The 11,103-nt window shown below is 45.6% G+C and overlaps 1 pseudogene; it reads right to left on the reverse strand.

The window, feature by feature from the left end:
- Positions 1-7,953: 7,953 nt before the first annotated feature.
- Positions 7,954-10,777, reverse strand: LOC120787561 (annotated as a pseudogene).
- Between the last annotated feature and the right edge of the window lie 326 nt (positions 10,778-11,103).

An 11,103-nucleotide genomic window follows, 5' to 3' on the forward strand; every position in this document is an offset into this window, starting at 1 on the left:
TACTTAAATAAAATAGAATAAAGTAGAACAATTGGGGTGAACTTCTGAATCTGCAACATATAGTTATTCTCATTCAGTAAAAAATATCTCAATTAAATCATCATTAATAGGTAAATGAATGGAAGCTCAGTAGAGCCAACGAGTGTCTGCACAATGGGCACTTTTACTTTTGATACTCTAAGTTCACCTTGCTAATAATATACAGGACTTTGTTTACATTGTGATACTGCTACTTTTAATTAGGTAAAGAACCTGAAATACATCTTCCACCACTGGCTATAGTTTATAACCACCAAAAGTTTGTTTTTAACATCGTCACACGCCTTATTGAGACAACTCGGACTAAAAGGATTACTCAGTAACGTTAGTAAGATAGGGAAAAAAAAGCCTATTTGTCAGTTGCTAGTTAATATGTGGTCAACTCTTCCCCGAGGGTCAGAATTTAAAAGCTCACAGATTTCGGTGCAAAACCTGTAACGGCTCCTAGGTACGTTACTTCAATAGCGACTCCGGGACGTTAAATGTGGATAACCGTAGTACTTTTCTTGGATATTGTTGTAGAAAAATGCTCCCGTTTTAAACTCCGCTCCACAGTTTTTAGCTGACGAATAAAGTGGCGGGTCGTGTGACACGGAAGTGGATATTTTTCTCTCATAGCCCGCCCTATGTCTGTAATCACACGCGTCAGTGGTATGTCATCTCCAATCCTACTGGTGCCGACTTCTCTCTCGAGATCCATGACGCCACCCCTCGTTAGGCAGCGCGCTACCACTGCCCTAAAGTCGCCCAAGGCCAGTCTTTGTCCCGCAGTTAAACGGTCTAATTGGTTCAGCCACAAATTCCCTCCCTCAGCCACCGGGGCAGTTTATCCACTATCGCCCGCACATCCCCTATACCAAACGGCTTGTATCTCATCCCTCCCCTGACGTTATCAGGTGGAATTGGTGATGCCCTTGAATAGCTTTCTTGTGCGTGTCTGATCTTAGGGTTGGTTTTCTGCCTATGTTATCTGCCAGTCCGAAAGCTATGCCAAGGTCATCCAATCCTGCTACATTCTCTTCTACTCTCGGGTCAGGCTGTTCCTCCTCCTCCTGCTCGTTGTCCCATCTCCCCTCAAGCTGTAAATCAATTCGCGCCCCCTGCCCACTTCCTGGATCTCATCACAGTCTGTTGTCTACCATACTTGCGCTACCTTCTACTTGTCACCTGTTTTCATCGTCTCTGAGACGAGTGCCCGTAAACCTCTCATGCCCGATGTATATATGTATTACGTCATAGGATGATTATTATCGCGTGTCCTAAAATCCACTATAAGCTTTTGGCACTTTACATTGGGTATCCCCACACCTCGGATGCGGCGCTGATACACTTCGCCAGGTGTGCTTGCAGACTCTTCTCAGGTCGCCGAGAGGGGACTTTAAAAACTCAGACCCGCAACCTCTCAGCCACCCATTCCCAAACACCAGCAGAAGTTCTATTCTTTTAATTTTTTTTTTTTTTTGATATTTTATTATTTCAGTTTACTCTTCAGTTTTATTGTCTGTAGATTTTAATCTTCCGACATTAAAGTCTAAATGCTGATTCAAAGCATCTCACACTGCCCGGTCCGGGAGTGAAGTGGTGGCGGTGAAGTACTAAACCATTTATTCACTTGGGGTTTTTCCTGAAAGTCTTCAAATTTAAATATTTGGAGGCTAAAAATACTGTAAACAACAGGGGGAAGCAGCCAACTGCCCAGGAGACCCCACATTCACTGTGTGTCAGCTGCTTTTTGGTAATGTGACTTTTAAAAATCCTAAATAAATAACCACGAGACAGTTTGTTGCATCAACCCCCTGAATGAACTTTTAGATGATTTGGTTTCTGGGCCAAACTCACCAAGTTCTTCTTTGGGAAAATGCAACAAAAACACATTATCACTCAAAATCACAGGGGCCTCGATCCCCAGCAGAAAACAAAGATGGGTACCTACAGATTCTCAACTAGCCAATATCATTTTTGCTTTGAGACTTTTTATTACATTTTACAACACTGCATGGAAGAGACCACAGGGATGCAGCAGAGTGCTAATGCACTCCGCCAGGCTCTACTGTAAGTAGGCTCGAGGGCTGGAGCGGCCCGTGGCCTTGTTGGCCAGGACCACGGTGGTGTCGAGCGCAGGCAGGAAACTTTGGTGCAGGTTCTGGCACTTCTGCTCCACGTTCAGGTTATGAGCATTTGTGACCAGTTTGTCCTCCAGAACCTTCAGACGCCTGCGTGCAACCTCCAAGTCCCGCCTAGAATTGAGGGTTAACATGAAAATGGATACATTCAGGATATCTTACGGAAAAGGGTCAAAATATTTAAAAGTAAGACATTAGGTGACGGGCTATAGCTACTGCTAGACAGACTTACTGGGAGCGCTTCAGTACTGGGTTAAGTCCAGCCACCATCTTTGCCAGGTCATGTTTCTCCAGTGTGAGGCTGATGTAGGGCTGGAGGAGGAACAGAAAAAAAGAAGGTTAAAGCCGCCACGTTTCCACAGTGACAACAACTAAGATCTGAAAGGCTATTTCATTTCTGTGTTTCTGACTGCAACCGTATCATATCTCAGCTGTTGAGTGAGCCACTTACCTGGTCCAGGCAGTGCTCACGTCCAGGTCTCTGGTTGAGGATGTCCAGGCGTTGGGTGGCCTGATGCAGCTTGGAGTCACAGTTCCATATCTGACCCATCAATTTCTGAATGTCCTTGGTCAGATCAGAAATCTCATCCTTCATCTGGAGATTAAAGAAAGCCATAAAATAATGAGTAACCATCTCATAAAGTGGAGTAGAATCAACCCGTGGATGGTAGGCTGTGTGAATTGTGACTAAAATTCACTTGACTGACCTGCTTCCTCTCCCACATCATTTTATTCTGGACCTTGCTCAGCTCGTTGATCTCTCTCCTCAGTGAGTCAGTGGTGCTGCGCTGGCGCTCTTGGGCAATTTTCATCTGCATCGTCACACACACCGGCAAGGAGATGAGAGACAAGCATGCATAGTTCATATTTCTGGACCAACTAAAAATATTACTCTGGCTATATGATGAAGAACTGACAAAATGTCGATCAGAATGGAAAGAAAAAACAAGGGTTAAAATAGCAAAATTATCCTTTATGGCGTAACTTCAGTCTAAGTGTAATCTCCCCTCCTGTTACTTAGCTGAATGAAGCCTGGAACCCAGATTTTAGGGTTCACACATTCATTTGGAGATCAAGAAGAATGCACATTCTCATACTGACAGAAGCTTTACATAAAAATGTTCGTAGCTCTTTCCCTAAAAGCTGGTGTTCAAGTGAGCTTTAGAATTTAGGTAGTGGCAGTGTTGTCTTACATTAGCCAGGGTGAACCGCAGGTTTCCCCTGAAGGTAGAAGAGTCTTTAATCAGGTTACCAGTGTTGAGTGGTAACTATTTCCACTCCCCGTGAACGTTGATGCAGCAAGGAACACACAGAGAGAGACGACTGTAGACAGTGCACTCAGTTTTATTACGAGTTTGCAAAGTGCGGAGATCCCTCCGTTACAGCATAGAGCATATGCATTCAAAGTGGTAACAAGAGAGATCTGACTCGTTATCTTTAGTGGTGTCTTAAGTACTGTCTTCGCTGGATCCTCCCCTGCCCACTTCCTGGATCTCATCACAGTCTGTTGTCTACCATACTTGCGCTACCTTCTACTTGTCACCTGTTTTCATCGCCTCTGAGACGAGTGCCCGTAAACCTCTCATGCCCGATGTATATATGTATTACGTCATAGGATGATTATTATCGCGTGTCCTACAATCCACTATAAGCTTTTGGCACTTTACATTGGGTATCCCCACAATTCCCCTTTGATCGCTGCAAAGAGATCACTCAAAAGTCACCCACAACCCTAAGCCTAACTTTGTTGTCGGTTACTTCTATGTGCTCCTCTAAGGGCAGGAGCGGTGGCATCATGGCCTGCATTCTTCCCTGAATCGCAGTGTCAATCAATCTAACTGACAGGGCTGTCAGCCATAATAGCCCGATTGCCGATAAACGCATCCTAGCCTACCGCCGGGAAATAGCACGACACTTAATACCTTATGCGTCGCCGAATATATGTGCCAAGCGAAAAGCCTTTATTATTTACACTGTTATCTTCCTTGGTTTTCCAGGGCCAACCTTTGTGTCAAAGCCCCAACTCCCAGTACTTAGTATTATTGACAGGCATCTACGGCACACACTGTTAATGTCGTCCCCTGTTTTTTCTATATGTACTTATAAGGGTGTGCCCTGTCAATAGCAATCTACTTAAGCCCCAGCCAAACACCATGAGTACAATTATCCAACAGAAAATACAAATGCTAAGCTGAGCCGACATTGAATCAATTTTTCTAGCTTTTAATTCTTGCGTGGGTAGCGCGGTTTGCTACATGCAGGAAGGGCGCTGTTTCCTTTCCTCCTTCGATGTCTGTCTTGCTTCGTAACAGGGGTGGACTACCCTGTTACCGATTTTGTCACCAGGGATTATTCTGCCCGTTAGTGGTGATCTTAGGTTCTGAGCTAGCCAGCCCAGTGCTCTCCAGTGCCCAGCCCATACTACATCAGTAGGGCTCTGAGCCCATAATCGTTGAGGAGTGACTCAATCATGTGTGCTGCCAGGTGATGATCTGTTTCTCCCTACCATGTTGGCGTGTGATATGTGTGTGTTCCATGGTTGCTGTGTCGGTGGCATTGATATTTATGCGACGTCGCACGTGAAGCGGAGAGTAGTGTACCTGTGGGATGGTTGTTTGTACCCAATCCGCCTGTTCCTGTGCCCTTTTTACTATACCCCTAGTTCTTTGGCCTGATGCGGGGTGTAGAGCCACGAGACATGGGGACGCTTCATCCCCCATCCTGTACCATGCAGCCTGTTCGGGAGTCAATTTGACCGCTGCCGCCACGCCTGGGGTGCCACATAAATATTTTGTGATTCAATCGTCCATTCATGACCATCCAGTTGTTCCTGGAATTGGTCCTGATACCAATCTGTCGGCAGCCTGTCGTAAAAGAGGGTGACGTGAGGGGATCAGGAGGGAGATATAGGGCTCCAGGAGGGCGATCCAGGGTTTCCACAGCATGTATGCCCAGAGGATACCTCGTCGCTCAACCGTGTCCGGCTGTAACAGGCCCCAGTAGATGTCAGCGTATTGTTCGTGTACAGGCTGTAGGAGGTACTGACCTGAGGTGGCTTGCCCCAAACATGGCAGTTGCTGTCCATCCGTAGAGTGACCACCAAACCATCCGCACTGCACATTATCGACGCCCCTAATTTCACCAACAGATCTCTTCCCAATAAATTCAGGGGGGCGGCGGGTGAGTGCACAAAAGGATGTGTCAGAGATTGTTTCCCCAACTGCGTTCGTAGTGGCTTGGTTATCGGCAGAGTCTGCTATTCCCCAGAGAACCCCATTAGTGTGATGGATTAATCCGAAAAGGAAGCAGGAGGCACCGCCTTCATGGTAGAGACGGTGGGCCGTGTCAACCAAAAATGGCAGAGTCTGCTCTTCGACTTGTACTGACAGCATTGGATCTGCCGTGGTAGTGCTGCCAGAGTCTCTCTGTGGGCGTGTCACTGGTACTGAGGATCCCACTCTTCAGGTGGCTCCCAGTGACGGCCGGCATGTTGGTTCTATATGGCTCTGCCTCGGTAGGCGGCCCATATGATGCCCATCCCCTGCCTCTGGACCGCCCACCTCTTCCTCCAGCTGGACCTCCCCTGCCTCCTCCTTTTCTCAGGTGGGGGCAATCGCAGACCCAATGTCCTATTTCTTCACAGTAGTAGCAACGGCCTCCCCCCGGCTGAGCAGGTCCACCCCACGCCTCTTCGTCCGCCCGCCCTCTCATGCTCCCCCACTATAGCCCCTCTGCTGCTGCAATGTTGGTGGCTCCCTAGGCGGAACGGGGTACAGGTCGGGGTTCTGATTTTGTTCAGCTGTCATCATTATTTTTATGGGCTCTCCTTTCTTCCTATTCTTCTCTTGTGTTTTCTGTCTAGCTTCAGTGTGTTGCAGTTTGAGCAGCTGTGTCTGCAATTCTTTAATGTTATCTTGTTCCTTCTCGCATGTGTCTTGTGCTCGAGATAAGTGGTGCATGAGATGGCGCTCACACATGTGAATCACTCCCAGGCAGATCAGGGTTGCTTATCATAGCTGTTTTGACTTCTTCAGGGACACCTTCTAATACTGCCTGTCTGAACCACTCCTCTCTGTGTCCCTGCTTTTCCTGGATGTTGGCCAGTATATTTAAGCCATGTGTCTTTTTCCCTGATCTATGTACTCACGGGGTTCTGTTTGGGATCCCATTTCATTTTGGGCATTATTGCTGCGCTGGGAAGTGGATATTTTTCTCTCATAGCCCGCCCTATGTCTGTAATCACACGCCAGTGGTATGTCATCTCCAATCCTACTGGTGCCGATTTCTCTCGAGATCCATGACGCCACCCCTCGTTAGGGCAGCGCGCTACCACTGCCCTAAAGTCGCCCAAGGCCAGTCTTTGTCCCGCAGTTAAACGGTCTAATTGGTTCAGCCACAAATTCCCTCCCTCAGCCACCGGGGCAGTTTATCCACTATCGCCTCCACATCCCTATACCAAACGGCTTGTATCTCATCCCTCCCCTGACGTTATCAGTGGGAATTGGTGATGCCCTTGAATAGCTTTCTTGTGCGTGTCTGATCTTAGGGTTGGTTTTCTGCCTATGTTATCTGCCAGTCCGAAGCTATGCCAAGGTCATCCAATCCTGCTACATTCTCTTCTACTCTCGGGTCAGGCTGTTCCTCCTCCTCCTGCTCGTTGTCCCATCTCCCTCAAGCTGTAAATCAATTCGCGCCCCTGCCCACTTCCTGGATCTCATCACAGTCTGTTGTCTACCATACTTGCGCTACCTTCTACTTGTCACCTGTTTTCATCGTCTCTGAGACGAGTGCCCGTAAACCTCTCATGCCCGATGTATATATGTATTACGTCATAGGATGATTATTATCGCGTCCTAAAATCCACTATAAGCTTTTGGCACTTTACATTGGGTATCCCCACACCTCGGATGCGGCGCTGATACACTTCGCCAGGTGTGCTTGCAGACTCTTCTCAGGTCGCCGAGAGGGACTTTAAAACTCAGACCCGCAACCTCTCAGCCACCCATTCCCAAACACCAGCAGAAATTCTATTCTTTTAATTTTTTTGTTGTTGATATTTTATTATTTCAGTTTACTCTTCAGTTTTATTGTCTGTAGATTTTAATCTTCCGACATTAAAGTCTAAATGCTGATTCAAAGCATCTCACACTGCCCGGTCCGGGAGTGAAGTGGTGGCGGTGAAGTACTAAACCATTTATTCACTTGGGGTTTTTCCTGAAAGTCTTCAAATTTAAATATTTGGAGGCTAAAAATACTGTAAACAACAGGGGGAAGCAGCCAACTGCCCAGGAGACCCCACATTCACTGTGTGTCAGCTGCTTTTTGGTAATGTGACTTTTAAAAATCCTAAATAAATAACCACGAGACAGTTTGCATCAACCCCTGAATGAACTTTTTAGATGATTTGGTTTCTGGGCCAAACTCACCAAGTTCTTCTTTGGGAAAATGCAACAAAAACACATTATCACTCAAAATCACAGGGGCCTCGATCCCCAGCAGAAAACAAAGATGGGTACCTACAGATTCTCAACTAGCCAATATCATTTTTGCTTTGAGACTTTTTATTACATTTTACAACACTGCACGGAAGAGACCACAGGGTGCAGCAGAGTGCTAATGCACTCCGCCAGGCTCTACTGTAAGTAGGCTCGAGGGCTGGAGCGGCCCGTGGCCTTTTTGGCCAGGACCACGGTGGTGTCGAGCGCAGGCAGGAAACTTTGGTGCAGGTTCTGGCACTTCTGCTCCACGTTCAGGTTATGAGCATTTGTGATCAGTTTGTCCTCCAGAACCTTCAGACGCCAAGTGCAACCTTCAAGTCCCGCCTAGAATTGAGGGTTAACATGAAAATGGATACATTCAGGATATCTTACGGAAGAGGGTCAAAATATTTAAAAGTAAGACATTAGGTGACGGGCTATAGCTACTGCTAGACAGACTTACTGGGAGCGCTTCAGTACTGGGTTAAGTCCAGCCACCATCTTTGCCAGGTCATGTTTCTCCAGTGTGAGGCTGATGTAGGGCTGGAGGAGGAACAGAAAAAAAAGAAGGTTAAAGCCGCCACGTTTCCACAGTGACAACAACTAAGATCTGAAAGGCTATTTCATTTCTGTGTTTCTGACTGTAACCGTGATCATATCTCAGCTGTTGAGTGAGCCACTTACCTGGTCCAGGCAGTGCTCACGTCCAGGTCTCTGGTTGAGGATGTCCAGGCGTTGGGTGGCCTGATGCAGCTTGGAGTCACAGTTCCATATCTGACCCATCAATTTCTGAATGTCCTTGGTCAGATCAGAAATCTCATCCTTCATCTGGAGATTAAAGAAAGCCATAAAATAATGAGTAACCATCTCATAAAGTGGAGTAGAATCAACCCGTGGATGGTAGGCTGTGAATTGTGACTAAAATTCACTTGACTGACCTGCTTCCTCTCCCACATCATTTTATTCTGGACCTTGCTCAGCTCGTTGATCTCTCTCCTCAGTGAGTCAGTGGTGCTCTTGGCGCTGGCGCTCTTGGGCAATTTTCATCTGCATCACACACACACCGGCAAGGAGATGAGAGACAAGCATGCATAGTTCATATTTCTGGACCAACTAAAAATATTACTCTGGCTATATGATGAAGAACTGACAAAATGTCGATCAGAATGGAAAGAAAAAAACAAGGGTTAAAATAGCAAAATTATCCTTTATATGGCGTAACTTCAGTCTAAGTGTAATCTCCCTCTCCTGTTACTTAGCTGAATGAAGCCTGGAACCCAGATTTTAGGGTTCACATTCATTTGGAGATCAAGAAGAATGCACATTCTCACACTGACAGAAGCTTTACATAAAAATGTTCAGTAGCTCTCTTTCCCTAAAAGCTGGTGTTCAAGTGAGCCTTAGAATTTAGGTAGTGGCAGTGTTGTCTTACATTAGCCAGGGTGAACCGCAGGTTTCCCCTGAAGGTAGAAGAGTCTTTAATCAGGTTACCAGCCATCAGCCTCAGCTCCCTGCAGTGGGACAGCCACTTGTCATAGCTGACGAGGTCGGGCTTGTATTGAGCGGCAGGGAGCCTGGAGCTCGGGGGGTTGACCCTGTGTTTGATGCATTTGGTGGTGACCTCGATGGCTTGGCCCTTGTCCTGAAAATCTGCCAGGAGCTGAGTGCGAACCTCCTTCAGAGAGCTGGAGGAGGATTAGGAAACAAGGTGAGATGCAACAGAAGCAGATTTCAGATCACGTTTTAAATCCAAATCAGATTCTATATAGGTCACGGTTTCCAGACTGGTACAAAACTGTAGCAAAAATCCAGACTGAGGCTTGAATTCCTCGTTTTCTGTAATAATTGCACTTCAAAGTGACTGAAGCCTTGAAATCTCTGAGAATGTTTGAAGATGAAGAAAAATTTGGATGTCAGCTCAGCATTAAGGTGTCCCTACTATTTTATTCAGTCTGTTTTGTAACAATTAAAACACAAAAGATTAACATAATATGGACATACGGTTCAGGAAAACCCTTTAAATTTAGTGGATGATATTAACATGAAGTTATTATTACATGAAAAATCAACAGGATTGATTCAGAAAGAACTCGGATGGTCTGACCTCAGTTTGTCGAGAAGGATGCGGATCTGCTTCTGGAGCAGCTCTCTGGTCTCATTGGTAAGCTGCTCTTCTTTCTTGAGGTGAATAAGGATGTGGTCCTGTGCCAGGACGTCTCTGCTCAAACTTGTATTGAGCACCAGACAGTCACTGATGAGCTGACTGTACAACTGCTTCGTGGAGACGCACGGCCGTGTCTTTCACCTGAACACACGAGAGCAACGTTGAAGACGAGATTTAAGTTTTTTCAAATAAAAGAGAGCTACTGAACTGAGTGTACAGCCACTCTTTCCTCTCTAACGGCGTTCTCTTTCCTCCTTTGCACATGAGTAGCTTCTAGGTATTTAGATGTACAGTATATATATGTCGTACCAGCTTCAAAGCAGTGATCTCCTGTTCCACTTGCCAAATGCTCTCATATATCCGGCCTGCCACTGGCTGACCTCTGTATGCCGAGAGCTGAGATGCCTCATCGTGCAACGAGTGGCCGAGGGGATCTACAGGAAAAAAAAAAAAAAAAACATTCAGAAATGTTTACACTTAAAATAATGAAATTAATAATAACTGCACGTTTACTTTGCCTATAAAATGTATTTTCTCCAAATAGATGCATCCAACATCGCTGGCTTTGCAAAGGACTTATTTATTCTGGTTTCAAAAAGTCAGATTATTGATATAAAATATAAAGAACATGGTGCAAGGATGGGCTGGTATTTCTTACCCGTGAAACACCTTCGCCCAGGGTGCAGGCGATTGCCTCGTCAAGCTTCAGCACTGTGTTCCCCGGAAGCTGCGGTCTGCCGGTCAGCAGGCCTTTGTTGTTGGACAGGGCGGGCAGAGTTAATCTGCTCCCTGAACACAGCAGCTCCTCTTTTGGAGCACGACGTTGCCTGACAATGTGACAAAAGGTTTATAATATAGTAAAACTTAGTTGTATTTCTCTTCCATGACTTTGTTAAACTCTTTCAGTGTTTGACCAAATTACTATGCAAAAACCAGACAATATTTTGAAACTCAAGCAAAGGTACTTACCACATTTTTCCCTTTTTTTTTCTTTAAATGAATCGATCGAAGAAATATAAGGCGTACTGATCAGTTTCTGATAAGCATGCAACCAGTTCAAGTAACAGAACAAAAGTGAAGCCTCTCTCTCACTGCCAACAATTATTTAGAATGTGTACACTGTGATATCAGAACCCGGAATCATGACAACCAGCAGCTCACTTGCATAAATTAGAACACAGAACCTGATGCTTTCTCTATGGATTTACTAATATTTATATATAAATACATACATGTGTGTTTCATTATTCATTATAGCCCTTAACCTTTATTAAAACATCCACATAATAATCAACCAACA

Source organism: Xiphias gladius, unplaced genomic scaffold (genome assembly GCF_016859285.1).
Source record: "Xiphias gladius isolate SHS-SW01 ecotype Sanya breed wild unplaced genomic scaffold, ASM1685928v1 HiC_scaffold_218, whole genome shotgun sequence".
NCBI classification, from domain to species: Eukaryota; Metazoa; Chordata; class Actinopteri; order Istiophoriformes; family Xiphiidae; genus Xiphias; species Xiphias gladius.